At 38.3% G+C, this 27,946-nt stretch overlaps 1 protein-coding gene and 1 pseudogene across 3 annotated transcripts in view; one reads left to right on the forward strand and one right to left on the reverse strand.

Annotated features, from left to right (window-relative positions):
- Positions 1-27,946, forward strand: part of PARD3B (par-3 family cell polarity regulator beta) — a 1,146,560-nt gene that overhangs the window by 51,953 nt on the left and 1,066,661 nt on the right. The gene's annotated exons all lie outside the window — the stretch shown is intronic.
- LOC104672266 lies at positions 24,726-26,532 on the reverse strand (annotated as a pseudogene). The gene has a single exon (XR_749378.2). The product of XR_749378.2 is annotated as an alpha-enolase pseudogene (transcript).

Raw genomic sequence — 27,946 nt, forward strand, 5'->3', positions numbered from 1 at the left:
TGTATGCAAGTATGCATGTGTACAATATTATATTGCATGCATATATCACAAAATTAAGCATTACCCATTGTTCTATATTAACAATTTGTTATAAATTTTTCACAGTGACAAACACTCTGTAGTAAACACTCATTCTCCCTGCTTTTTACATATCCATCATTATTTCCTTAAGTCAATTTCTTAGTGGGATCTACTAGATCAATGGATGTACATGTTTTTAGAACTTTGATATAGTCTTTCTAGAGAACTTGGTAAGAGATCTAATCAGTGCTGCTAATAGCTATGCTTGAGAACACTGTCTTTTTTTCTTTTCGTCAATATGGAAGTTAAAACCTTTTTTCCATTTAAAAGACATTACTAATGAAGTTAATTGCTGCTATATGGATAGATTTTGCCACTTGTATTTCTTTTTTGGTTGTTGCTATTTACAGTTTGAAAAAAAAAAAAGACATTGTTTTTTCTTTTTCAAGACCCCTGGTGATCTTTCGATACATACAGTGAAGGCATAGTGATCAGATCAGGGTAATCTGATCTGATCATCATTGATGATTTTAACCAATTCATGGTAATTCATCATCTTAAACGTTTATCATCGCTTTTTGTTGGAAACATTCCATATCCTCTTTTCTAGCTATTTGAAAATATATAATACGTTATTGGTAAGTGTAATCAACCTACATTACTTTAGAAGAGTAGAACTTACTCCTCCCGTCTAGATATTATTTTGCATCCCTTAACAAATTGCTCCCTACCTCTTTTCCCTCTACCTGTCCCAGCTTCTAGTGTCCTCTGTTTTACTTTTTACTTCTATGAGATCATCATTTTTTAGCTTCCAAACATGAGTGAGAACAGGTAGTGTTTGACTTTCTGTTCCTGGCTTATTTCACTTAACCTAATATCCTCCAATTCGATCTCTTTTTCCTAGAATGACAGAATCTTATTCCTTTTTATGGCTTAATATTTCATTGTGTATATATGCCACGTTTTCTGTATGAATCATCTTTCGTTGGACTCCTAGGATGATTCCACATCTTGGTTATTGTGAGTAGTGCTAGAATAAACATGGGGGTATAGATATCTCCTTGATACACTGATTTCCTTTTTTTTGGTAGACGCCCAATAGTGAGATTGCTGGATCATATGGTAGTTCTATTTGTAGTTTTTAGAGGAACCTCCATACTGTTCTCCACAGTGACTGTATTAGTTTGCATTCCCACAAACAGTGTGTAAGTGCTCCTTTTTCTCTGCATCCTCACAAGCATTTTTAAAAATTTTTATTTTTTGATAATAGCTATTCAAACTGGGGCGACATGATATGTCATTATGGCTTTGATTTGCCTTTCCCTCATGACTAGGATTTAACCATTTTTTCACGTAGTTTTTGGCCATTTATATGTGTTCTTTTGAAAAATACCTGTTCAGAGCATTTGCTCATTTTTAAATTGGATTTTTGTTTTGTTTTTTTGTTTTTTTTTGCTATTGAGATCTTTGAGTTCCTTATTTATTTTGAATATTAATCCCCTGTCAGCTTGCACATATTTTCTGCCATTCTGTAGGTTGTCTTTTTTCTCTGATTGTTTCCTTTGCTGTGCAGAATCATTTTAGTTTGATATATAATCTCATTTGTTTATTTATGCTTTTGTTGCTTGTGCTTTTGAGATCTTATTCATAAAATCCTTTTTCAAACCAATGTCTTCAAGTGTTTCCCCTGTGTTTTTTTCTGTTCATTTCATAGTTTCATGTCTTACATTAGGTCTTTAATCCATTTCGAGTTGATATTTGTATAGAGTGAGAGATGGGAGTCTATTTTTTTTCCCCTTAGGGATATCTAGTTTTCCCAGCATCATTTATTGAAGAGATTGTTCTTTCTTTAATATTCTTTGCACCTTTGTCAAACATCAATTGGCTGTAGATACATGGGTTAATTTTTGGGTTCACTATTCTGTTTCATTGGTCTATGTGCCTGCTTTTATGCCAGCACCACGATGTTTTGGTTACTATAACTTTATAGTATATTTTGAAATCTGGTACTGTTATGCCTGCAGCTTTGTTCTTTTTGCTGTAGGGAAATTTTTGAATGAAGTTTGCCTAGAGAAGAAAAATGGCTTTGAATTTCCTTTTTTATCCTATAGCAGAAGTGATAAGATTTCAGTTTTTGAAAGTAATATCTCATTCACATTTCATGTTTTTGTGATGTTGACCTGTATTCTTTCCATCATTGACCAGCCTCTCTTTCAACTCATTTACAAAATGAGTTATATAGAATGTCTGACACATAATATTAAATGATTGTTTTATGTGGACTTACTGAGCTAGAGAGTTGAATCTTTCTGTCCAACTGTTTAGTTGAAAATAAGATTTTTTTTTCAAATAAATCTATTATGGATGAACTTGAGGTTTTTTGTTTGTCAACCCATTGGACAAGAATGGAGTGCAGAAATTTCTTTCAGGGACTGATCTTTAAGCACATTTTCTGGATACAGACCTTGAGACCTGTATTTTAAAATAATGAAAGTAAAATATTTGATGCATGGAATCTTCTCATGCATATAACCTCGTTTTCTACTCCATTTATTTGATAATTGTTTCATCATTTCAGATTCAATTTGTAATAGCAATGAACACTCTTTAATATTTTTCTAATAAGGATTAGTTGGAGAGGTTAATATGGTCAGAAATTTAAAGAAGCCCAGAGTCATCTTAATGAGTGTCAGGTAATTAACCTACATGAATAGATTAAAGAAATCAAGCAGGCACGCTGATGGGTTTTCCTTTCAAGTTCAAATTTAGAACATTATCTTTGCAGTGGTTAGGTCTTACACGTTAGATGGTGATTGCTATATTGTTTTTTAATATATAAAAAGCTTAATTGTGAGACCTTATTAGAATTCCTCATCAAATTTGCTTAATTGAAGAATGATTATGATATGTGATATGAATTTTGAATTTTTATATGCAAATGATATTTTTAAAATAAATAGGCTTCCTAAAATGATTTTCTTCATGAATCAAGAACCAGTGCTTTAATATGTAGATATCTTGCTACAAGAAAAAAAAAATCAATGTAGAGCTTAAGCAGTTCGTGAACTGCTGAATTTAGGCGTAGGAAACTTGGTGAAAGTGATTGTCACTGCTATCCCAGGAATGCTGTTCAAATCTAAATGAAAACTTATGCCAGTGGTCACTGTAAGACTGAAAGGCAGTTCTGGAAGTACTCTTCAGTACTTCAGAGGCAAGATTTCATCTACGTTATTCAAATATGTAGTTTCTTAAGGAATTCTAGAAATTTATGGAAATTTCTACTTTGTTTAATTACAATGAAGTTGATATAATCTATTTGTGTTTCTGGCCCCTCTGAAGGTGGTGTGCAGGTAGTTGCCATCCTTTCTTCTGTAACTATGGTGACTTTAGACATGGAAGAGGCTAAAACCAGAGATCATTGACTTTGATCCTGTCATTACAGGGAATTATTTCTCATCTAGGGTAGGTAGCACCATGTTGAAGAATGAGACAAAATATACATTTGGACCTCAACTCTGTCACTTGCCATTTACTCCTTGAGCCTAAATATTCTGTTTTGCACAATGGAGCCAAAAGTCTCATCAAATGGACAGAATAAATGACATATTGCTTGTACAAGCTCTTTGCTGATATGCTTAACAATGCATGTATCAGATGTTTCATTGTTGCTTTCTAGGGAACTTCTCCTCTCACTCCTAGGTGTGTCTCGTCCAAGATGTGCTCATGTTATTTGACTGTCTTTTAATTATCAATCTTTTAATTGAGTTCAGTTTTCCCCAACCCTGCCCAAGGACTTTCTTAAACAATAGTACAAAGAAACAGTGAAAACAAAAACAAAAACAAACAAACCAACCAGCAACAATAAAACAAACCCCAAACAAAAAAACCAGTGTTGAGTTCAAGAGGAGGCAAAATGCTATCATTATTTCTACACACACCATTCCTAATCTGTGGTTAGTAAAATGTCAGCTTAGGTCAGAGCCTTGTACTTTAATCTGCATTATGGCCTGTTACCTTTTTCCGTTGTCACAGACTGTATCCCCAACTCTCATTAATGAGAGTCCCTATTTAAAAGAGAGACCAAATCAACACTTACTGTGTAAAAGCCTCTGTGTTGACTGTTGGTGGGGGTGAGTGAGATACAAAGATAACATACAGACCACTCTTACACTTCTTACCATGGTTAGAAGATGGCATATTGTGTAAGCCAGTTGTTGATATTCTAAGTGTCTCCCGAACACTCATATGGTGGTTTGGATTTTCTGAAATGTATTATATTTATCTGCTATGTTTGTGATGGATAAGGAGCTATCTTTATGCCACTCTGTGTTGCCATGTTGACCAACACAATTGTTTCCTTAGCAGATACTCAATGAATGTTTTGAATCAAGCTGTAGAATAAAAATAATTGAAATAAACCCCTTGTTACTTTTAGAAAAATGATTCACAAGACTGATATTACTAATGCTAGGTGATAATATCCTATGATATTCTAAAGAGGGCAAATTTACTTCTTAAAATTATACAGCTGTGTGCTCCCTTACTTATCTTTTAAAGTGGTCTATAAAAGAGCCTTCCTGCTCCTCACAGGAATGAGGAAGGGCAGACGGACTAGTCTTTAAGTCTGAAAAGTTAAAGGTACTGAATTCTTATCACATAACCTGAGGGATCTAATTTAATTTTCTTTTATGCCTTTCTTACTCCTATTTTATTTTATTTTTTTATTTTTTAATTTTTTTAAATTATACTTTAAGTTCTAGGGTACATGTGCATAACGTGCAGGTTTGTTACATATGTATACTTGTGCCATGTTGGTGTGCTGCACCCGTCAACTCGTCAGCACCCATCATACACCTTGGAATACTATGCAGCCATAAAAAAGGATGAGTTTGTGTCCTTTGTAGGGACATGGATGCAGCTGGAAACCATCATTCTCAGCAAACTATCACAGGAACAGAAATCCAAACACCGCATGTTCTCACTCATAGGTGGGAACTGAACAGTGAGATCACTTGGACACAGGAAGGGGAACATCACACACCGGGGCCTATCACGGGGAGGGGGGAGGGGGGAGTGATTGCACTGGGAGTTATACTCCTATTTTATTAAATTTGCAGTCTGTCAACTTCTTTGAGAATTTATTTTTCTGGATCTGACTTCCTAATAACACGTTTTGTATTGGAAAGACTTTATTTTAGCTGCAGTTGAAGTAATTTATAGGTCAGGATTAATTCACCAGTATTATTTCAGGAATCCTCATAAAAAGTGTTTCAGTGGTTATTGTTTGTTAATTTCTCTGCTGGGGCAAGTTAAGTACTGAGAAGTAAAGTAATCCACAAAATCAGTGGAAATTGTTTGGATCTCTGAGGACTATCAGGAACAGATAATGAAAACATTGAAAACATACTACTTTAATACTACTTTTTTAAGAGATCATAACATAGGACTTTTTTGTCATCCTTATAATCATTTATTACAAAAACATAAGGCCTTAATGTCTGTTAACTACACCTTGATTTAAAAACTCCACTTTACAGACCACACTTGATCACTCCAGTAAAAATGTATTTGGCAAAGGGGACTCAGGGGGCACAAAAAGAATGTGAAACTAGGCTTGTAAACCCAACAGGACCGTTGGAAGAATACTTCAAAGTTAGAGGAGTGCTTCATGTTTGTGTGAAAGATCTTTATTTCTGGCTAAATTCCCACTTGAGGAGACAACTTTACACCTTTCCAGGATAATCCCACCTGGGCACAAACTGAAGTGATATTGTCTGGTTCATCCAGCTTTCTCTTTCTAAATCCTTGGGTAATTTTGTTTTATCAGATTCATAACTCCCTGGCACATAGTAGGTCCAGCCTGCTAGATGAGTAATAAATATTTATTGAAGGGTTTTGGTCATTTCTGTTCACACTTGAATAATATGTGATGAGGCTGAGAAGACAACCGTGGAGGCGATTACATTTGTCATTAATGACCTCGTTTCTAGTCTCTGAATGTTAACTGTTTTCAGAGGGAATACTTCTCTTATAGGAAATAAAACAGTCTACTCTCCTGTGCCTTTGCTATCCTGAGTGCTTTTCCTCACCACTGAGAACTGGACAGTGACCATGCTTTGTTAGAGAAGGAATGGTGAGGGGTTATTCATGTTCTTTACTTTCCATTCTGGAATTCTTGGTATCAGAAAAAAGTTTTAATGTTAGCTCAGTAAGAAAATACAGTCTGCAGTCTGTGTGGTGGTGAGTGTCCTGGCATAAAAGCTAAGCTTTTAAAAATTTATGTTTCCCCTTTAAATGCTGTTTTAACATCCAGTCTTTCCAGTGGACATTTTTAAGGCCGAAATATCTGCTCCTGAAACTCATGTTTTAAACTGTTTCCTGAAACACTCTTAGATTAAAAAAATTTATATAGGTTTTGAACTTCTAAAATGACTGACTATTTAAACTGTAAGAAGCACCTGTGTGGTAGGATTTGCTGAAAATGCTGGTCTTGAGCCATATGCACAGATTCTAATTCCTTCAGGGTGAGTGGAGAGGCTGAGGATCCTGAGTGATTTTGATATAGTTGATTGATATTTAGAGTTCCTTTAATAAACATTGTGTTCCAGCTTTCCACTCCAGCATAGCAAACTATCTTAAAATGTATTGCCTTAACATATTTATTTTATGATATCTCTTGGGCTTGTGGATCAGGAATTTGGATGGGGTATTCTTCTGTTCCACACACTGTCAACTGGAGTCACTTGGTGGTATTCATCTGGTGCCTTGTCTGGAGGGTCTACAATGGCTTAACTCACATGCCTAGCACCTTGGTAGGGATAACTGGAAGGCTGGCCCCAGCTGGGACCCTCTTTATGTAGTGTTGGGACTTTTTGACAAAGCCTCTTAGCAAGGTATTTGCACTACTTTACAAGGTAACTCTGGGCTCTTAGGGTATTGCCAGACAGAGTGTTTCAAGAGAGCCAAGCAGAGCTGCAAGGCTTCTTGTGACCTGGTGTCAGAAATGCCAGTCCATCATTTTGGCAACAACCTATTGATCAGGTAAGTCTGAAAGAAGGTCTGGATTCAAGGAGAGGGGAATTAGACTTTCCATGCCAGTGAGAGGAGTAGCAAAGAACTCACAGCCGTCTTTAAACTCTCACACACTAATAAGCAGAAGGCACATTGCTATGACCATGTCATAAATTTCTGAATTATTGATTCATAGCTATTACTGTATTAATATAGGGACTCATGATCTTTCACCTGATTAGTTTCAGTGATTTCTAAAAAGTATATACTTCTACATACCAGTCTCTTTGTACTTTGATCCATTTTATATCTGGCATAAGTAATCTTTCTGAGATGTGACTGCTGATCATGGAGGTCTGTTTCCTAAAACTGTACATGTGACATGTGTCTCATCTCCTATGATGGAAGACTGTTTAGATGGTCTAAGGTTCTATGATGGAAGTATAGTATAGTGGTTCATATCATGACTTCTAGAGTGAGACTCTCTGGATTCGTGTCTTGATTTCGTGTGACCTTGGGCAGTGCACTCTATCTGCACCTGAAAGTCATCTGTAAAAAAGAGAATGATAATATCCACCTCAGTGGGTGATTATAAGAGTTAATGTTCACTCTGATGGTAGTTTCTTTTGCTGTGCAGAAGCTCTTTAGTTTAATTAGATCCCATTTGTCAATTTTGGCTTTTGCTGCCATTGCTTTTGGTGTTTTAGACATGAAGTCCTTGCCCATGCCTATGTCCTGAATGGTACTACCTAGATTTTCTTCTAGGGTTTTTATGGTATTAGGTCTAACATTTAAGTCTCTAATCCATCTTGAATTAATTTTCGTATAAGGAGTAAAGAAAGGATCCAGTTTCAGGTTTCTACTTATGGCTAGCCAATTTTCCCAGCACCATTTATTAAATAGGGAATCCTTTCCCCATTTCTTGTTTCTCTCAGGTTTGTCAAAGATCAGATGGCTATAGATGTGTGGTATTATTTCTGAGGACTCTGTTCTGTTCCATTGGTCTGTATCTCTGTTTTGGTACCAGTACCATGCTGTTTTGGTTACTGTAGCCTTGTAGTATAGTTTGAAGTCAGGTAGCGTGACGCCTCCAGCTTTGTCCTTTTGACTTAGGATTGTCTTGGCAATGCGGGCTCTTTTTTGGTTCCATATGAACTTTAAAGCAGTTTTTTCCAATTCTGTGAAGAAACTCATTGGTAGCTTGATGGGGATGGCATTGAATCTATAAATAACCTTGGGGAGTATGGCCATTTTCACGATATTGATTCTTCCTATCCATGAGCATGGTATGTTCTTCTATTTGTTAGTGTCCTCTTTGATTTCACTGAGCAGTGGTTTGTAGTTCTTGTTGAAGAGGTCCTTGACATCCCTTGTAAGTTGGATTCCTAGGTATTTTATTCTCTTTGAAGCAATTGTGAATGGAAGTTCATTCATGATTTGGCTGTTTGTCTGTTACTGGTGTATAAGATGCTTGTGATTTTTGCACATTAATTTTGTATCCTGAGACTTTGCTGAAGTTGCTTATCAGCTTAAGGAGATTTTGGGCTGAGACAATGGGGTTTTCTAAATATACAATCATGTCATCTGCAAACAGGGACAATTTGACTTCTTCTTTTCCTAACTGAATATCCTTGATTTCTTTCTCTTGCCTGATTGCCCTAGCCAGAACTTCCAACACTATGTTGAATAGGAGTGGTGAGAGAGGGCATCCCTGTCTTGTGCCAGTTTTCAAAGGGAATTTTTCCAGTTTTTGCCCATTCAGTATGATATTAGCTGTGGGTTTGTCATAAATAGCTCTTATTATTTTGAGGTACGTTCCATCAATACCGAATTTATTGAGCGTTTTTAGCATGAAGGGCTGTTGAATTTTGTCAAAAGCCTTTTCTGCATCTATTGAGATAATCATGTGGTTCTTGTCTTTGGTTCTGTTTATATGCTGGATTACGTTTATTGATTTGCGAATGTTGAACCAGCCTTGCATCCCAGGGATGAAGCCCACTTGATCATGGTGGATAAGCTTTTTGATGTGCTGCTGAATCCGGTTTGCCAGTATTTTATTGAGGATTTTTGCATCGATGTTCATCAGGGATATTGGTCTAAAATTCTCTTTTTTTGTTGTGTCTCTGCCAGGCTTTGGTATCAGGATGATGTTGGCCTCGTAAAATGAGTTAGGGAGGATTCCCTCTTTTTCTATTGATTGGAATAGTTTCAGAAGGAATGGTACCAGCTCCTCCTTGTACCTCTGGTAGAATTCAGCTGTGAATCCATCTGGTCCTGGACTTTTTTTGGTGGGTAGGCTATTAATTGTTGCTTCAATTTCAGAGCCTGCTATTGGTCTATTCAGGGATTCAACTTCTTCCTGGTTTAGTCTTGGAAGAGTGTAAGTGTCCAGGAAATTATCCAAAGAAACTACCACCAGAGTGAACAGGCAACCTACAGAATGGGAGAAATTTTTTGCAATCTATTCATCTGACAAAGGGCTAATATCCAGAATCTACAAAGAACTCAAACAAGTTTACAAGAAAAAAACAAACAAATAACCCCATCAAAAAGTGGGCAAAGGATATGAACAGACATTTCTCAAAAGAAGACATTCATACAGCCAACAGACACATGAAAAAATGCTCATCATCACTCGCCATCAGAGAAATGCAAATCAAAACCACAATGAGATACCATCTCACACCAGTTAGAATGGATATCATTAAAAAGTCAGGAAACAACAGGTGTTGGAGAGGATGTGGAGAAATAGAAACACTTTTACACTGTTGGTGGGATTGTAAACTAGTTCAACCATTATGGAAAACAGTATGGTGATTCCTCAAGGATCTAGAACTAGATGTACCATATGACCCAGCCATCCCACTACTGGGTATATACCCAAAGGATTATAAATCATGCTGCTGTAAAGACACATGCACATGTGTGTTTATTGCGGCACTATTCACAATAGCAAAGACTTGGAATCAACCCAAATGTCCATCTGTGACAGACTGGATTAAGAAAATGTGGCACATATACACCATGGAATACTATGCAGCTGTAAAAAAGGATGAGTTTGTGTCCTTTGTAGGGACACGGGTGCAGCTGGAAACCATCATTCTTAGCAAACTATCACAAGAACAGAAAACCAAACACCGCATGTTCTCACTCATAGGTGGGAACTGAACAATGGGATCACTTGGACTCGGGAAGGGGAACATCACACACTGGGGCCTATCATGGGAAGGGGGAGGGGGGAGGGATTGCATTGGGAGTTATACCTGATGTAAATGATGAATTGATGGGTGCTGACGAGTTGATGGGTGCAGCACACCAACATGGCACAAGTATACATATGTAACAAACCTGCACGTTATGCACATGTACCCTAGAACTTAAAGTATAATTAAAAAATTAAAAAACAAGAGTTAATGAAGAGGATATATAATGTCGTTAGAATGTGTTGGGACAGTAATGGTTGTTTTATTATTATTGCTGTTAACATTTTATGGCATAGCATTCAAGGCCTGTCCTGTTTGGTTGTAACTTGTATTTCCAGTCTCATTTCCTATGGCTGTTCTTGTAATCCACACTGCCTCACCCCGTTGTTTTCTGTGCTGTCTGCCTGTTTTCTGTCTTTCCTTTGACTTGTGCTGTTGCTTCTCAGTGGAATGGGATCTTCTCTCCCTCTCTCCATTAGGACATGGTATTACCAAGAAGTGCTTTAGAGGGTTTTCAGTAGATGGAAACTGGAATTTTATACCTCTTTTCACTGTGATGTGTGGTCAGGTTTTGTCTCTCCAACTCTGATATATGCTTCTTTAGGTCAATACTTGGATCAGATTTTTGTCCTTGAGTTTGCCACACATGTGGCATAGTGCAGTGCCTTACGTATTGGTGTTTAAAATCAGTTGTATTGTGGGTCATTAAGGGCTAGATTATGCTGCAGTAACAATCTGAAAACCTCAGTGGCTTTAGTACTTTTTAGTACTAAAAGGACTGCTTTTTTGGTACTTTAGTTTCTTAGTCATGCTTGCATCCATGGTGAGTCAATAAGGGGATCTGTTGACTGTATCAGTCAGGGTCCCTGGCTGATGAAGGCTTCATCTTAAACATGTTTCCATGATCCAGAAGCATGGAAAAGAGAAGTAGAAATAAATGCAGTGACTTTTAAAGCTTCTGCACAGAGAGACCCATGTTACTTCTGCTCACATTTCGTTGACCACTTACATGGTCACACTGAAGTTCTCGTAGGTGGAAAAGTGTGATTCTATTTTGTGCTCAGAACAGGAGAATCCCATTTATGAAGAAGCTCCAATGGCTACCACAGATGACACACTGGTTTCATTACCTATTCCCATAAGATTCTTGTAGGTTAATATGCCCAAGCTGTTTTAAAGGTTTCACCTGCATGCACCTCATTAAGTTAATGGAATTCAATTCAGTTAAGACTACTGAGAGTCCTTTATATCTCATTTGGAGGCTACTGTATCCAGGGAGAGTAAAACAAAATCTTACAATAGCAGTTTCATTTGTGTGTATGGTTTTTCTTGGAAATATTAAAGCCTTGAACAATCTCTTATCTTTTTCATATATTTACCTTTAAAGAAAGACATTGTTTTCTTCCATCTATCCTCCACTTTGATTCTTGCTTTAAAGTACATACTGGTTAGCAAGACTTGAGATATAATACTTATTTCTTATTTCTGGTAGCATACCAGAATTATCATTGGGTGACTGCAAAATAGAATCCTTGGCATAGTCACTAGGGTTCTGAGTTCTACCAAGTTGAGCATGTTTAATAATTTAATGATCTTAGCCCATTGGAAAGATATTTCATAAATATATGATAATATTCAGTGGCTCAAAGTTTAAGATAGTAACCCAAAGGAAATTATAGGGACAGATTATCATATAGATGAATGATTACATTTACTTAACAAAAAATTGGGGAAAATTTTTGTTTTATACTGTAATCCTTATGAAGGATCAGTACAGAACTTTGGTTTAAGGAGTTCTAAGTAATATATACATCTAGGGAAGTGCAGTAGACATGAGCTAATGTGGGAATATTCAAGAAGGCAAATAAAGGATAGCAAATAAAGGACCTTCGATCATAATTGCCTGAATACGTCAGCTGAGTAGGGCTTCTGTTAAACTTGTTAAGTTGCCAACATTACGTGTTTAACTGGGCCTTGTAAGGACTGGAAAGCAGTGCATGTGTATCTACTTTTCATTTTGAGATATGTGCTGACAAATGCGTAGAGGTTAAGAAAAGGAAGAAAATTATAAAAATGGATTATACAGTGGTAATAAAGGATTTGGGAACCAAGGAAATGAGGATGTGAGGGGATAGCTACACTAAATATCAGCTGTTCTGAGTCCCCAGAGAACTGGAGTTAAGGGTGTAGCCTCACACTCCTGCAGGGACCTGTACTACTAACGGACTTCCTGAGAGAGGGGTTCACTCTAAATAGGTTGCTTAGAGTTCTATTCCTTGGGGGTTTTATAGCTGATCTCGATGACTGGAAGACTGGACCTGTGATGTAAGTTGTAATCCTGTTAAAGCTGTGGCATTTATTAAGGACTTGGACCCCTTTGACAATTTGGGCATTTAGGAACCCTCAGTCTAGAATGAAGCCCATGTGTGCACCCTGTTGTGTTTGAAGTGTTCAGTGGGACCCTTAGTTTAGAATCCTGGCAGCACAGGCAAGGAGAAGTTTGCAAGATGGTTTGCAGCCCCAACAGTTAGCTACTTTGTAAATATCTGTGGTGAACAAGAGTGGATGTGTTTGGTGGCTTCAGACAGGCAATAAGGGGGAATTTGTTTGTTTTTAATTTTAGGCATTTTAAACAGCACATGCTTGTGGATTTAAAAAAAATATTTGCATTAACACAACACTAAATATTATAAGGGGCAAGGAAAGTTTACAGCAAAGCACATTTGCTTGGGGAGAAGGTTTCTGTGGCTCTCCAATAGCTGTTACATGTTTATATCCTCCAAAACTTTCACTCTGGCTTTTTTCCCAGGAAAGAAATATCTGCCCTTTCCCATTCTTCTACCCTTAGTGTGTGTGGGCGGCTGTGCATCTCCACGGGGAGGACACTGGTAATAAAGCTGTGCAGAATGCTCCTTTGCTCCCAGAATCTCAAGCCAAAAGAAATTGTTCTGAATTGGCTGGGTCTTATTTTCTCAGCGCTATTCCTGGAAGGAGACAGGATCAGGGTGTGATGTGTCCTGAAAGCATAAACTCTTTATTAGCACAGATAAATCAATTGGTTGGCTCAGTAGATTTTTGGGAGTGTTGGTAACATTCATTGCACAGGGATCTCAAATTATCCGGGAATTACCCAGACAGTGGATTATGATGCCCTGATTCTGGCAACATCTGCTGTTACTCCACCTCCTCCCTACTCCTGCATATGCATACAAAACTTCTATGCTTTTGCAGTGGTGATGATATTGGGGAAGCTGCAAGGGTTTTAGTCTAAGTTTCTCAGAGCAAAAGAAGAATGGATAGAATTTGCTGTGTTGTGGGTGAGAGAGAAGTGTGAAACCTGAATTAAAATGAAAGTATGGGCCTGTGTCTTCAATAATCTGACTTTGTCTCCCTGTAGCATAAATAATTCCAGTTGTATAATTATGGTTATTCAGGCAATACCCTGTTATATTGCTCAGGAGTTATACTGCTTTTAAGATTTGCCAGTTAAAAGTTGTTACTTTATTCAGACTTTCGTTTTTAAAGTTAAAATGTTCTTAAGGTAGTTTCTTCCCCAGGAGGCAGGAGAAGCCTTTCTCAGTAGACTTTTGGATCTATTTGGAAAGTTTTGATTTTTAAAATTAAGTCTTTGAGAGTATCAACTTAAAGCATGATGTATTCTAACATCTACCTATTTTTTATGAATCCAAAAATATTTTGCTAAATATTCTGCAATTGGAAAATGGCATCTAGGAAGGATTAAAGTTCCATATGCTAATGGAGACACCAAACTCTGTAAAATATTTCAAGAGGCTTATTCTGAGTCAATATGAGTGACCATGGCCTGGGGAACAGTCTCCAGAGGTCCTGGGAAGGTGTGCCCAAGGTGGTCAGGTGATAGTTTGGTTTTATACATTTTTGGGAGACAAAGTATAGGTAAAATATTAATATATGGAAGATGTACATTGGTTCAGCCTAAAGAGCTGGGATATCTTGAAGCAGTTGGGAGTGGGGGTTACAGGTCATGGGAGGATTCAAAGGTTTTCTAGTTGAAAATTGGTTCAAAGAGTTAGGCTTTGTCTAAAAGAAGTCAGTAGTGAGAAATGCTTGAGTTAAGATAAGGGGAGTTATATAGGCCAATGTTCTTGCTGTGTAGATGAAGCCTCCAGGTAGCATCCTTCAGGGAGAATAGATGGTAAATGGCTCTTTTTGAACCTTAAAGGTGTCAGACTCTCATTTAATCTCTTCTGTATCCAGGAAAGACCTAGAAAGGGAAGACCGGGCTGTATTCACAGACATTCTTTACATATGCAAATTTCACCCAAAAGAGAAGGCTTTATAGGGTCATTTCAAAATATGAAAAAAAAATTTGTCAAATAAATATATTTCGAAGTAAAATATTTTGATTTCCTTCAGGGTCTACATGAGATTCTATACCAGAGTCAGGTTGGAACTTGGTGTCTTATTTGCCATGAAGTGTCTGTTTTTTCAGTCTTATGATGCCAGTTTCAATGTTAATGCTAGCCAGTTGTGCCTAAACTCCCAGAGAGAAGAGGTTTAAGGAGGATTGTCCAACCTCCCTTCCCATCGTGGCTTGGAATTCAATTTTTCCGGTTTCTCTGGGGTCCCCTTGGCCATGGGGGCTTAGGATTTCATTTTTGGCTTACATGTGTTACTAAACAATTATTAAATCTGTTTTTCTTAATTTAATATGGCAAATATTTACAATGATTTGTTATGTAGTCTATCAGCATTATTCTGGCTTATTGTTCCCTTGTCCTTTTTACGGAGTCTCCCTCTTTTGCCTAGGCTGGAGGGCAGTGGTGCAATCTTGGCTGACTGCAACCTCCACCTCCTGTGTTAAAGCGATTCTCCTGCCTCAGCCTCCCGAGTGGCTGGAATTACAGACACGCACCACCATGCCCAGCTAATTTTTGTATTTTTAGTAGAGACTGGGCCTCGCCATCTTGGCCAGACTGGTTTCAAACTCCTGGTCTCTGGTGATCCACCTGCCTTGGCCTCCTGAAGTGCTGGAATTACAGGCGTGAGCCACCATGCCTGCCTCTTGTCCTTCATAGAACCACTTTGATATGTTAACCTACTTCAGGACAGATACCTCTTCTCTCTAGATAGAAGGAGAAACATCATCTCTCCACCTCTGATCATCCTAAGAACGAAAACATGTGCAGTGGTTCCAATCCATGTTACAGCTGCCCAACAATTGAAAGTATTTATTATTTACATAACAGCATTTCTATTATATAAAATTCAGTTGATACATGCTTGATAAAATTTACTCAGATTTTTGAAGGTCTCAAAGACATTTTACAGTTTACACTGAAAATGTTTGTTCCCAAACTGCATTTTCTGCTTTTCGAAACCATTTCTCTCATACCATCCCTCCAGCAGCAGTCAGATAATTGAGTAGGACTTTTCTTGGCAGAATCATTCTATATCCAGGTCAGTGAGAGTTTTCTTGTAAATACTTTGATGTTTTGTAAACACAAAACAAAATTCTTATTCTGATCTCAGTCCTGTTAGGGGAGTGGTTAGCTCAGCATGAGTCCTAATGTATCAGATGAAAGGAAATGGGTTGGGAGACTACTCCTGGGATCAGGTGAGAAGTAGCTAGTGTCATTCCAAATGTGCTACAGGGGAAGAAATCCTTGTAGCCCTCTGTGGTACTTACTTAGAAACATCCTATTAAAATTTGCTGCATAGTTAAAACTGACATTTCGACCCCTAAGAAAGCGGGAAACCCTTGTCATGAATAATGCTATGTAGAGCAGCGGATTAGGACTTCTACCTTTTATCTCGCTTTCGATTCTAAGGTAGCATTCCATTCTCTGTCACTTTGGTTAAAATATTACTTTGGAAGGCAGAGGTCATTTGGAGATTGTCTTGTGGTATGTAAATAAAACTAATATAAAAAGTCCGTTTAAAGTTAAACTACTTCTGTTCTTTCTCATCTCCTTTATAAGGTTTATAACTTGCAGACTTTTAGCATCAATAAGATTATAATATGTAAGATATATATAAACAATGAAAGGAAGAAAATGGGAAAGCAGGTCCCATATTCTTTTTTTTTTTTTTTTGAGACGAGTCTCGCTCTGTCGCTCGGGCTGGAGTGCAGTGGCCGGATCTCAGCTCACTGCAAGCTCCGCCTCCCGGGTTTATGCCATTTTCCTGCCTCAGCATCCCGAGTAGCTGGGACTACAGGCGCCCACCACCTCGCCCGGCTAGCTTTTTGTATTTTTTAGTAGAGACAGGGTTTCACCGTGTTAGCCAGGATGGTCTCGATCTCCTGACCTTGTGATCCGCCCGTCTCGGCCTCCCAAAGTGCTGGGATTACAGGCTTGAGCCACCGCGCCCGGCCAGGTCCCATATTCTTAATGTTCTTACTATATTTATGTGTGAACTAATTAGGACAAAGTCTGCAATTATTTTAAAATATGTTGATCCACTTTTAAAAATCCATTTACATACATCCTATATCTAAAAGTTGTGTAGGCCATAGGAACAACAACAACTATATATATCTATATCTATATCTGTATATGTGCAAGCTTGCAGGATATAGCAAAAATGAATTGGATGGATCTTTGATGGTTAAGGTTGACTGTGTTCAAAGCCTATTGACTTTTAAACCAGGAGTCAGACAAGTAACTGGTGAAATAAGCGTCTGTTGCATTTTAGACAGCGAGAATTTCCTTCATTTCTACACAGATGTCATATTGATTATTCTTGAAATGTGAGATCTTCTTGACCTGTCTTCCATTTCTTATTCATAGGAGTATGTGCAGAGAAATATACACTATTTGGTAGTGAGAGGTGAGATACTAAATGTTGTAGAGACACTGGGATGTCCCAGCTCAGCAGTAGCTGGTTGTTGCCTCGATGTAGAATGCAGGCCACCTGTGGCCAGACTTTTGCTTTTACCAGATAAGATGGCAACCTGGTTCTTTTGCAGTTTGCCCTGATTTTTAAGCAACAGGAACAACAACAAACCATATAGCCCAAGGAGTATAGGCCTATAGGTGGACTACAGCAGCCTGAGGGTGCCTAGTTTGTGATCCCTGGTGAAACATTAGATAGGTGATTGTCTTTTCTTCCCAGTGATGTTTAGTTTAAAACAAAAATTGGATGTGAAATTCTCAAAATTTACAAATATGTTTATTTGATCTTCTTAGCTTTTCAGATTGGTTTGCTTTGTCAAAAAAAATTTATAACTTCTAATTTTCTTTGCAGTTGTCTGTGCGTGTATATATCTGTATTTTGTAAATATGTATGTAGTTAAATATGTATTCCTCTTATTGTTATTTGATGTTTTAAATATTTTAAATTTATTTTAAACTCATTGAAGTAAGACATTTAAAACTGCATATATTACAAGGTTTTGAACAAAGATCAGCAGTGCCATGCCCCACCCACCCTTCCCTACTCTTTGGAAGCAACCACTTTCAACTTGTGTTTCTTCTCATTTATCAGTGATATGCTTGAGTGAATATTTCTCGATTTTTAATATTAAGACCTTTTCAGGTGATCTATCATAAATAATAGTTTAGTTCTTTTTTATTCTTTCCTCCCAGTTCACATCCCTCATTGTCTCTTCCTATGCATCCTGCTTCATTAATTAAAAATTTTGGTGAGATCAGTTTGTTTTTATATTAGTACGATGATAAAATATTGTTGAAAGCTGAGTCACACAGTATACTTGTACGTATTTTTTTTCTGTTTCCCTGGTTTTATAATGGTTTCATTTTATTTGTTTAGTGATATTCCTTTAAATATATTTTAGACATGTCTGGTCAATTTCTGGGAAAGGATTCTCAGGAGGTATTTTTTTTTGGCATTTATGTCTGAAAATGTCTATTCTTTACTCACACTTTATTACAAAGGTTTGAAATTCTAGGTTGAAGTCATTCTCTTTCATAATTTTGAAGGCAGTATGCTATTATTTTCAGTTTTCAGTGTTATTGTTGAGAAGGCCACCTTTTACCTGCCTCGTACCTCCAAGCCTCTGCATTTTCCCCCTCCAGTTCTTTGAAATTTCATGATGTGTATGGGTTTTTAAACCATGTATTGTACTGTGCACTTTGAGCATTTATTAGAGCCTTTCAATCTGTAGATTTTCAGTTTTGGGAAGCATTATTTCTTTATCCTTCGGCTATTCTCAAGACACATAGTTTTTCAGTTCTCTTTCTGGTTCTGTTATTGCGTTTTGCACCTTCTGGAGCACTCTTCTAATGTTCTTTTTTTTTTTTTTGGCCACCTATTTTCCCTTTCTTTGTCTTTTTGTTCTATTCTCTGTAAGGTTTTCTAAGGTTTATCTTAACTTTCTATTGACTTTAAATTTTGCCATCAAAATTTTTATTTTTAAGAGCTCTTTTTGCTTTATGAATTGTTTTTTATTCCTTTTAAGCATAGCTATTGTATGGGTGCAATATTTTTTCATTTCTCTGAGGGTGTAAAAGTCTTTTTGAAGTTTTCTTCTGCTGTTTGCCTTAATTGGTCTTTCCATAGGGCTATTTTTTTCTTTTTATTTATGTTAGTTTCCTCTGGCTTTTATGGTACAGGGTTCCCACAAATGCTGGGTGAAGCTTACACTGTTCATATTTGAGTGAGTCTCTAGTCTGTCCTTCATGATTGGTGGTGGTTTTCCCTGTAAGGTAATTCTGTGTCTTGTTGGGCCCCTTAAATGTCAATATTTATAGATTTATAGGTTTGGATTTTTTAAAACTGATTCATATCTCTATAGAGCAGCAGTTCCTTAACCATTAGTCTCATGACCTTTTTACACACTGAAAAATTGAGGACTTTATGGACTAGTGCTGTCCAATAGAAATATAATGCAAATCAAAAATATAAGCTACATATGCAATTTAAGTTCCTAGTAGCTACAATAAGTTTAAAAAGGTAAAGCTGATATTTCCCAATAAATCCAAAATATTTTTAACATGTGATTAATATAAAAATTGAGCAACATTACATTCTTTTTTTATACTAAGTCTTTGAAATCCAATATATATTTTATACTTAGAGCATATCTCAATTCAGACTAATCATATTTCAAGGGTTCAGGGGCCATATGTGATTAGTCACCACCATATGAACAGCCCAGCTATGGAGCTTCTGTTTATGTGAGTTATATCTACTAATATTTACTGTATTGGAAACTAAAACTGAGATATTACAAAAATAGTCACCTCATTTTAAAATAATGCAAAAACTCACTTCATGTTAACACAGTGATATGGTCTAGGTCTGTGTCCTCACCCAAATTTTATGTTGAATTGTAATCCCCCTTGTTGGAGGTGGGGCCTATTGGGAGATATTAAATCATGGGGGCAGTTTCTCGTGAGTGGTTTAGTACCATCCTCTTGGTGCTGTCCTGGTGATAGTTCTCACCAGATATGGTTGTTTAAAAATGTATAGTACTTCTTCCTTCTCTCTCTCTTGCTCCTGCTCCCTCCATGTGAGATACCTCCTCCTCTTTCTCCTTCTGCTATGATTGTAAGCTTCCTGAAGTTTTCCCAGAAGCAGAACCTGTGTTATGCTTCCTGTATATCCTGCAGAATCACAAACCAATTAAAACTTTCTTTATAAATTACCCTATCTCAGGTATTTTTTTAGAGCAATACAGGAATGGCCTAATACACACAAATTACTCACTTTTGTGTGAGGTAAGTGTATTTCCAAGATGAAATTTGTTAAAAGTGGTGTTTTACATTTTTGCAGATCTTCTTAATATATGTCTTAATATAGAAGATAGCTAGATCTTCATATCTGCCTTAGCATTCAATCTTTTGTATTATGTTATTTTGCTTTAAGTATAGAAAGAAATTCTGGCTTTCACAAGTAGGTAGTTGGAAAAGGGAGAAATATTTTAGTAGTCTTCAGATAATTCTGGATGTTCTCTTTTGATACTACACCAAAACTCAGCAAGTGATGGTTTCTTAAAGGTTAGTTGCAATGTAGAATCTAAAATCATATCAATGCACTTTTCCTATTCTGTCACATTAAAATCCATTTGTCTATCTTGTCCTTTGAATGCCTCTTTTGTACATACATGAGTTTGTAACTTATAACACACATTGGTCATTTGAAAAATATTGATTGATTTATGCTAATCTTCCAAACGTTGACACATTTCATTATACAGTATTAAAATATCATTTGCTTATCACCATCAGTCTCATCAGAAAAATCTTTATGACTGGGAAACTGCGAAGCTCACTGTGGTGTATAGTTTATCCAAACCCCAACTTGTGCTTGAAAGTTTGAATTTTACATTGGCAATAAGCACTGTCAGTTGTTATCCTTGAGGCGACAGGCTTACTGTGTTTACTTTTTAGACAGTGTCTGCCAAATACCCAAGTCTGAATAACCATGGTTTCTCTGTCAGTTTTTGAAGTGAAAATGCTGTTCCATGAAAAAACCACTGGTTCAGTTTGACAGTGAAAATACTGCATGCATTTTTTTTTCCTGAAGATAACTCTCATACTTTGGAATGCAGCAGAAGTGCTTTATAGGTACACTTCATTTTGTCACATAGAATATTGAAAAGACATGTAATCAAAAGTTGAGATTTAATAAAATAAGTTTTACTGCCTTATCAAGATCTCGAAGTCAGCTTTTTAAACTACAAGTATTGACAAAGCTTAAAATGGATAGACCTAAATGTAACATGCACAACTATAAAACTCTTAGAAAATAGGAGAAAACCTAGATGACCTTGGGTATGGCAATGACTTTTGAGGTGCAACACCAAAGGCACAGTACATTAAAGAAATAATTGATTACCCGGACTTCCTTCATATTAAGAATTTGTTTTGTGAAAGACACGGTGAAGAGAATGAGATGATAAGCCAAAGACTGGAAGAACATGTTTGCAAAAGACATCTGATAAAAGACTGTTGCCTAAAATATACAAAGAATTTTTTTAACTTTCCGATAAGAAAATGAAAAACCCAATTAAGAAATGGGCAAAAGATCTGAACAGACACATCAACAAAGATGTACAGACGGTAAATAAGCACATGAAAAGATGCTCCACATGATATGTCATCAGGGGAATGCAAATTAAAACAACAGTGAGTTACTACTGCACATCTGTTAGAGTGGCCAAGACCCAGGACACTGACAACCCCAAATGCTACTGAGAATGTGGAGCATCAGGAACTCGTTCATTAGTGGTGGGAATCCAAAATGGTACAGCCACTTTGGAAGACAGTTTGGCAGTTACTTAAGAAGCTAAATATACCCTTACTGTATGATCCAGCAATTGTGCTCCTTGATATTTACTCAAAGGAGTTGAAAACTTATGTTCACACAAAAATCTGCACATGTATATTTATAGCAGCTTTACTCATAATGGCCAAAACTTAGAAGCAAGCAAGGTGTTCCTCAGTAGGTGAGAGGCTAAATAAATGATGGTACCTCCAGACAATGGAATATTACTCGGTGAATGAGAAGTACTGCATGTAGTGGTGTGTATCTCTTTGGACTGAGTTGTGAGGCCTGAACTGAAAGTGACAGGAACATGCCATTTTAGCATAATGCTAACATTATATTAGATTTGGCCAATATGCCAGTGTGCAGTATGTGTTAAGTTATTTCTTCCCTTAAACTTCATTATCTCTCTCTAAACTATTTTTGTTTGTACTTTATATACTTGTTTCCAAACCTTTTATAAAATTTCTCCCTTAAAAAAACTCATGCCCAAGTTTTTCCATAGCCTTTCAGATTCTCAAATGTTCCAACTGTTCCATCTCCATTCCCAGGGTTCCTCTTTTGGAAAGCTGTTGTGTTATTATTCTTCCTTCTGGTAAGCTTGCAGACTTAGGGGTTACATTAAGTCTGGGGTAGATTTATACAGGTAAATGGTACAACCTCAGGTCTTGTGTGGAAACCAGCTGGCCTATCCTCATGATACTTTAATCTCACCTTGATTCTTTCAAGCCTCCTTTAGCCTGTGACTGTAGATGAACTTAAATCACAAAAGTGACTATGACCCTTTTCTTTGCCTAAAAATTCTTTCCTCTAGACATAGTTGAAATGCCATCTTTTTTCTGATTCTTTCCCAGGTAAAAATCAGCCTTCCAGGGCATACACTACGTCTTTTTGGGGAGATGGACAGACCTCATTTGCATATCCACATAAGCTAAGGCAAGGCAACTAGCATAAATGCACAAGCATGTGGAATGCTTTCCAACATTGTTTTTTCTTTTTTAAACTTTCCAACTTTTAGTTTAGGTTAAAGGGGTACATGTGCAGGTTTATTCTATGGGTAAATTGCATGTTGGAGGGGTTTGGTATACAGGTAATTTTGTCACCCAACTAACCAGTGTAACACTCAAGAGGTAACCCCCACTCTCCACTCTCAAGTAGGCCCTGATGTCTGTTCCTTCTTTGTGTCCATGTGTGCTCAGTGTTCAGCTTCCACTTATAAGTGAGAGAATGCAATATTTGGTTTTCTGTTTCTGTGTTAAGTTGCTTAGGATAATAGCCTCCAGCTCCATTCATGTTGTTGCAAAGGACATGATCTCATTCCTTTTGTGGCTGCGTAGTATTCCATGATGTATATGTACTACATTTCCTTTAGCCAGTCCACTGTTGATAGGCCTCTAGATTGATTCCATGTCTCTGCGATTGTGAATAGTGCTATGATGAACATACATATGCATATGTCTTTGTGGCAGAACAATTTCTGTTTCCAACATTTTTAACCATGTAATTGTACTTTCTCCAAAGTTATTTCTTCCAATGCCCATAGACAATGGAGAGAACGTTTTCTTGTTTATTGTCTCTTTTTGCAAAAACATTTCTTATCTGAACTGCAGCTCTTCTTACTGGGCCATGTTTATGTCCTAGAATTTTCACCTGGGATCACAAACTAGTGTAAAGAGGGAGCAGTGCGCCCTGATGAGTGATGTGGCATGGACTGTGTGCAGTGGAAAGGGCACAGACCCTTGGATCACAAAGGCCTGAATTGGAAACCCGTTATCTGCCATGTACCACTGGAGGGACCTCTGACAAGTAATTTGAGTCTCAGCTTCTACATGTATAAAATGATATTTTATTGGGTTGTAGTGACGATTTAGGTCAATGAATTAATATGGATAAAGTGCTGTTCAGACTTCTTGGAACACTGTGCTCGCACTCTTAGTGGACCTGCCCACAACTGCAACAGTGACAATGTCACCTGAAAGTTTGGGTTGGGAACTCTTATCTGTTAGAAACATTTCTTTGCATTAAAAAGTCATTTATAACTACCTTTTTTACAATAATAATGCTTAGGAGTACAATATTAAGCTTCTAATTTCCTAATGTGACTTATTTATTAGTGTATTTCTTGCAATTAAGGCAGCCAGAGTTGCTAGACTCTTTTGACATGAGAAAGGACTTAAGAAATAAATAGCAGAGAAGAAAGGGAAAGTGGGACTGAACGTCTCTAGTTCATCTAGGAATATCTTGTTTGACAGTCTTCATATTTGTATGTTTAATTCCTACACTTGGCTTAACGCACTTAGGAGTCTATTTTTCCTTCCTTATTTTCCTTATGATTTTTTTCTATCTTATTCATTTGGTAGTTACACAATATTTTCCTGAATAAATGATTTTTTGTTTTCTCTTCTTCCAGCTGTCTTTACATTAGTGTATTGGTTTCTTTTGCTCAGTATTTTGTTATTTAGTCTCTACCCTAAAGCACTTGATTGTCTGACTGTGCTCTTTTTACTTTGAGAGAAACCTTCATCTTCATCTCTTTTTAGTCTGTTGTGCTGGAGGGCTGGATATCGGGTTTGTGGCTGTTCAGCAAGGTTGCAATGCTGAGAATGAAGAAGGTCAACTTCTGGACATCACTTCACATTCTAAGTGTGTGCCATCCAGTAGCCTCGCTGCATGACCACTGCTGAGCTCATGTCTTCAAGCTCTCTGTGAAAGCTGAGGGATGGTTGCAGGATAATTAATTGGCAGGCATTCATCATGGGCTGCTAGTGACAGAATACAGAGCTGTTCTTTCCTAGTTCACTCATTTCTTCTTTTGTAAAAGTACAGAATGTCTTGAGCATATCTCAAGTATGTCGCTAGTTGTCACTAGTATCAAACAGTCTTATATACATATACTGCGCTTCACAGCAGCATGAGTGACATGACAAAAATAAGAGCAAAAGAGCAGGTTTTTTAAAGGAACCAAGGTATTCTAAGTTGACTCACTGGAAAGGAAGAATAAGCCACAATCCTTGATTGCAGAGGTGTTGCTATATTATCACATTAACTGCGAGCTCCCATCAGAATATGACTTCTGGGTGTCCATTTCTAAGACCATGTGAACCAATCTTATTACCACATCAGGCATGCCCTACACAAGCAATCTGGTTACCTCCAAAAACTGATATTTCCTTGAAGTTCTTAAATTGCTTTCCTAAATAATAAAAGCGCATCACACTGAATACACTACCTTACAGAATGTTCAAATTTTGAGGTTCTTTTTTTTTGTTGTTGTTGTTGTTGTTTTTTTTTTTTTTTTTTTTCATGGGTCACTGAGGCTTTTTATTTTAAGCACAAAACCACGGGGCATCTTGCCTGTGGCCACCCCGGAGATGACACGAGGCTCACATGACTCCAGACACTGGGTGGAAAGTAAGGCAAGAAAAACAGTGATTTGGGCCAATTACACGACGGCAAAGCTAGAGCTGCCAAACAGGGCTCCGGGGAGCTTGGTTCTGTAGAAGTTCTAAGGAAGCGGCACGGACTCCACGGCGGTGGGTGAGGGGCGCTAACTAGCAGGGACCCCTGCAAGCGTTGGTCGGGGCCTCGAGCTGCCCGAGCTGACAGAAGGGGAGGGGTCTATTTAGCCAACAGGTGACCGAAGGGCTTGCCTGCCCACAGCTTACTTGGCCAGGGGGTTTCTGAAGTTCCTGCCGGCAAACTTAGCCTTGCTGCCCAGCTCCTCTTCAATTCTGAGAAGCTGGTTGTACTTGGCCAAGCGCTCAGATCGGCAAGGGGCACCAGTCTTGATCTGACCAGTGCACAGCCCCACAACCAGGTCAGCGATGAAGGTATCTTCAGTCTCCCCAGAACGATGAGACACCATGACACCCCAACCATTGGCCTGGGCCAACTTGCACGCCTGAAGGGACTCGGTCACAGAGCCAATCTGGTTGACTTTGAGCAGGAGGCAGTTGCAGGACTTCTCGTTCATGGCCTTGGCAATCCTCTTTGGGTTGGTCACTGTGAGATCATCCCCAACTACCTGGATTCCTGCACTGGCCGTGAACTTCTGCCAAGCTCCCCAGTCATCCTGGTCAAAGGGATCTTCAATAGACACCACTGGGTAGTCCTTGATGAAGGACTTGTACAGGTCAGCCAGCTCATCAGGTGAGATGTACCTGCTGGGGTCATCGGGAGACTTGAAGTCCAGGTCATACTTCCCAGACCTGAAGAACTCGGAGGCCGCTACGTCCATGCCAATGACCACCTTATCAGTGTAGCCAGCTTTCCCAATAGCAGTCTTCAGCAGCTCCAGGCCTTCTTTATTCTCTAGGATGTTGGGAGCAAACCCGCCTTCATCCCCCACATTGGTGGCATCTTTCCCGTATTTCTCCTTGATGACATTCTTCAGGTTGTGGTAAACCTCTGCTCCAATGCGCATGGCTTCCCTGAAGTTTGCTGCACCAACTGGGAGGATCATGAACTCCTGCATGGCCAGCTTGTTACCAGCATGAGAACCGCCATTGATGACATTGAAAGCCGGGACTGGCAGGATGACTTCAGAGTTGCCAGCCAAGTCAGCAATGTGGCGGTACAGGGGGACCCCCTTCTCAACAGCACCAGCTTTGCAGACGGCGAGGGACACCCCCAGAATGGCGTTCGCACCAAACTTAGATTTATTTTCTGTTCCATCCATCTCGATCATCAGTTTGTCAATCTTCTCTTGTTCTGTGACGTTCAGTTTCTTGCTAACCAGGGCAGGCGCAATAGTTTTATTGATGTGCTCAACAGCCTTTGAGACACCCTTCCCCATATAGCGAGTCTTATCATTGTCCCGGAGCTCTAGGGCCTCATAGATACCAGTTGAAGCACCACTGGGCACAGCAGCTCTGAAGAGACCTTTTGAGGTGAAGAGATCAACTTCAACAGTGGGATTCCCACGAGAGTCAAAGATCTCCCTGGCATGGACCTTGAGAATAGACATGCTGAATTTCTAGCTGCTGGGTCTCGTGGCCTAGGAGAGGAAGCGGCGGGTGCAGCAGACACCGAGGTGAGTGTGAAGCCGGCGAGGTCTGCGAGGTCTGCGTGCTCTGGGTCCCCACACCTCTGTTGTTGTTTTTGAGATGGAGTCTTGCTCTGTCACCCAGGCTGGAGTGCAGTGGCATGATCTCAGCTCACTGCAAGCTCTGCCTGCCAGATTCACACCATTCTCCTGCCTCAGCCTCCCGAGTAGCTGGGACTACAGGTGCTCGCCACCTGTATTTTTAGTAGAGACGGGGTTTTCACCATGTTAGCCAGGATGGTCTTGATCTCCTGACCTCGTGATCCACCCATCTCAGCCTCCCAAAGTGCTGCAATTACAGGTGTGAGCCACCGTGCCCAGCCCAATTTCGAGATCTTAAGATGAGAAAGCCTACATGGAGGTCACTAAACCTGAGACTTAACTACCACCTAACAAGGAAAAACACCATGAAAGACCTAGTATTTTAACTTCTCAAGGTCTTTCTCATTAGGTACAAGGGTTAGCTTATTTAAACCACTTTATTGAGGTATGACTGGTGTATAAAAAGTTGTATGAATTTAATGTATGCAACTTGATGTGTTTGGAGATAAGTATACATCCCCAAACCATCACCACAATCACTGCTATAAATACACCCATCACCTTCAAAAGTTCCTTCCACCTTCTTTTTTTTCTGTGTGTGTCATAAGAACACTTAACATAAGATCCACCTACATAGCAGATTTTAAATTATATGATATACTATTGTTAACTGTAGGTACTATGCTGTGCAGTAGATCTATAGGATGTATTAATCCTGCATTACTAGAGCTTCATACCCTTTGACCAATACTTCCTTTCCCCTTCCCCTTATCTCATGGTGGCAACCATTCTGCTCTCTGCTTCGATGATAACACTTCAAAAATCCCCTCCATCTGTGGGTTGCATGCCATTTTGCTAAATACCTTGTATAACCAGTAACATTTCTTAAGCAGTCCTGTCCTGTGGAGGTAACTGTAACTGAAAGATTGCTTGTGGGTATGCAATTTGGTATGCTTTTAAAATTAGGGTGCAAAGATAATGTACTTTGATTTTCCATTAGGTTAATTTAATACAGGGGTTTTCTGTGATAATTAGCTTCGTGTACTATTATATTTATCAATTGATGATTTTTTTTTTCCTGAGATACATTAGGAGTATTAAAGGTAAATTTATATTTTAGGCCCACTCTTGTTTTTACTTAGGGAAGATACCTCCTTTTTCCATGGAGAAAGTGAGGTTGGCTAAGCCAATCTAAGCTTTTCACTGATGCTACCAACAGAAAGTCCTATCACATTTTAGTGGTAATTTATTCATTTGGGTTTCAAGAGAGTTTACTTGTTTCTAAGTACCATCGGAACAGATCTGAAACTGAAAATCATAGAGCAATCAAAGGCATTTCATTAGGTCATGGTATATCTGAAGTAAAACCTTTAAACCGCTAGGTTAATTAAACATTTATTAAGCATCTGCTGTT

The sequence above is a fragment of the Rhinopithecus roxellana genome, chromosome 14 (assembly GCF_007565055.1).
Source record: "Rhinopithecus roxellana isolate Shanxi Qingling chromosome 14, ASM756505v1, whole genome shotgun sequence".
In the NCBI taxonomy this organism is placed as follows: Eukaryota; Metazoa; Chordata; class Mammalia; order Primates; family Cercopithecidae; genus Rhinopithecus; species Rhinopithecus roxellana.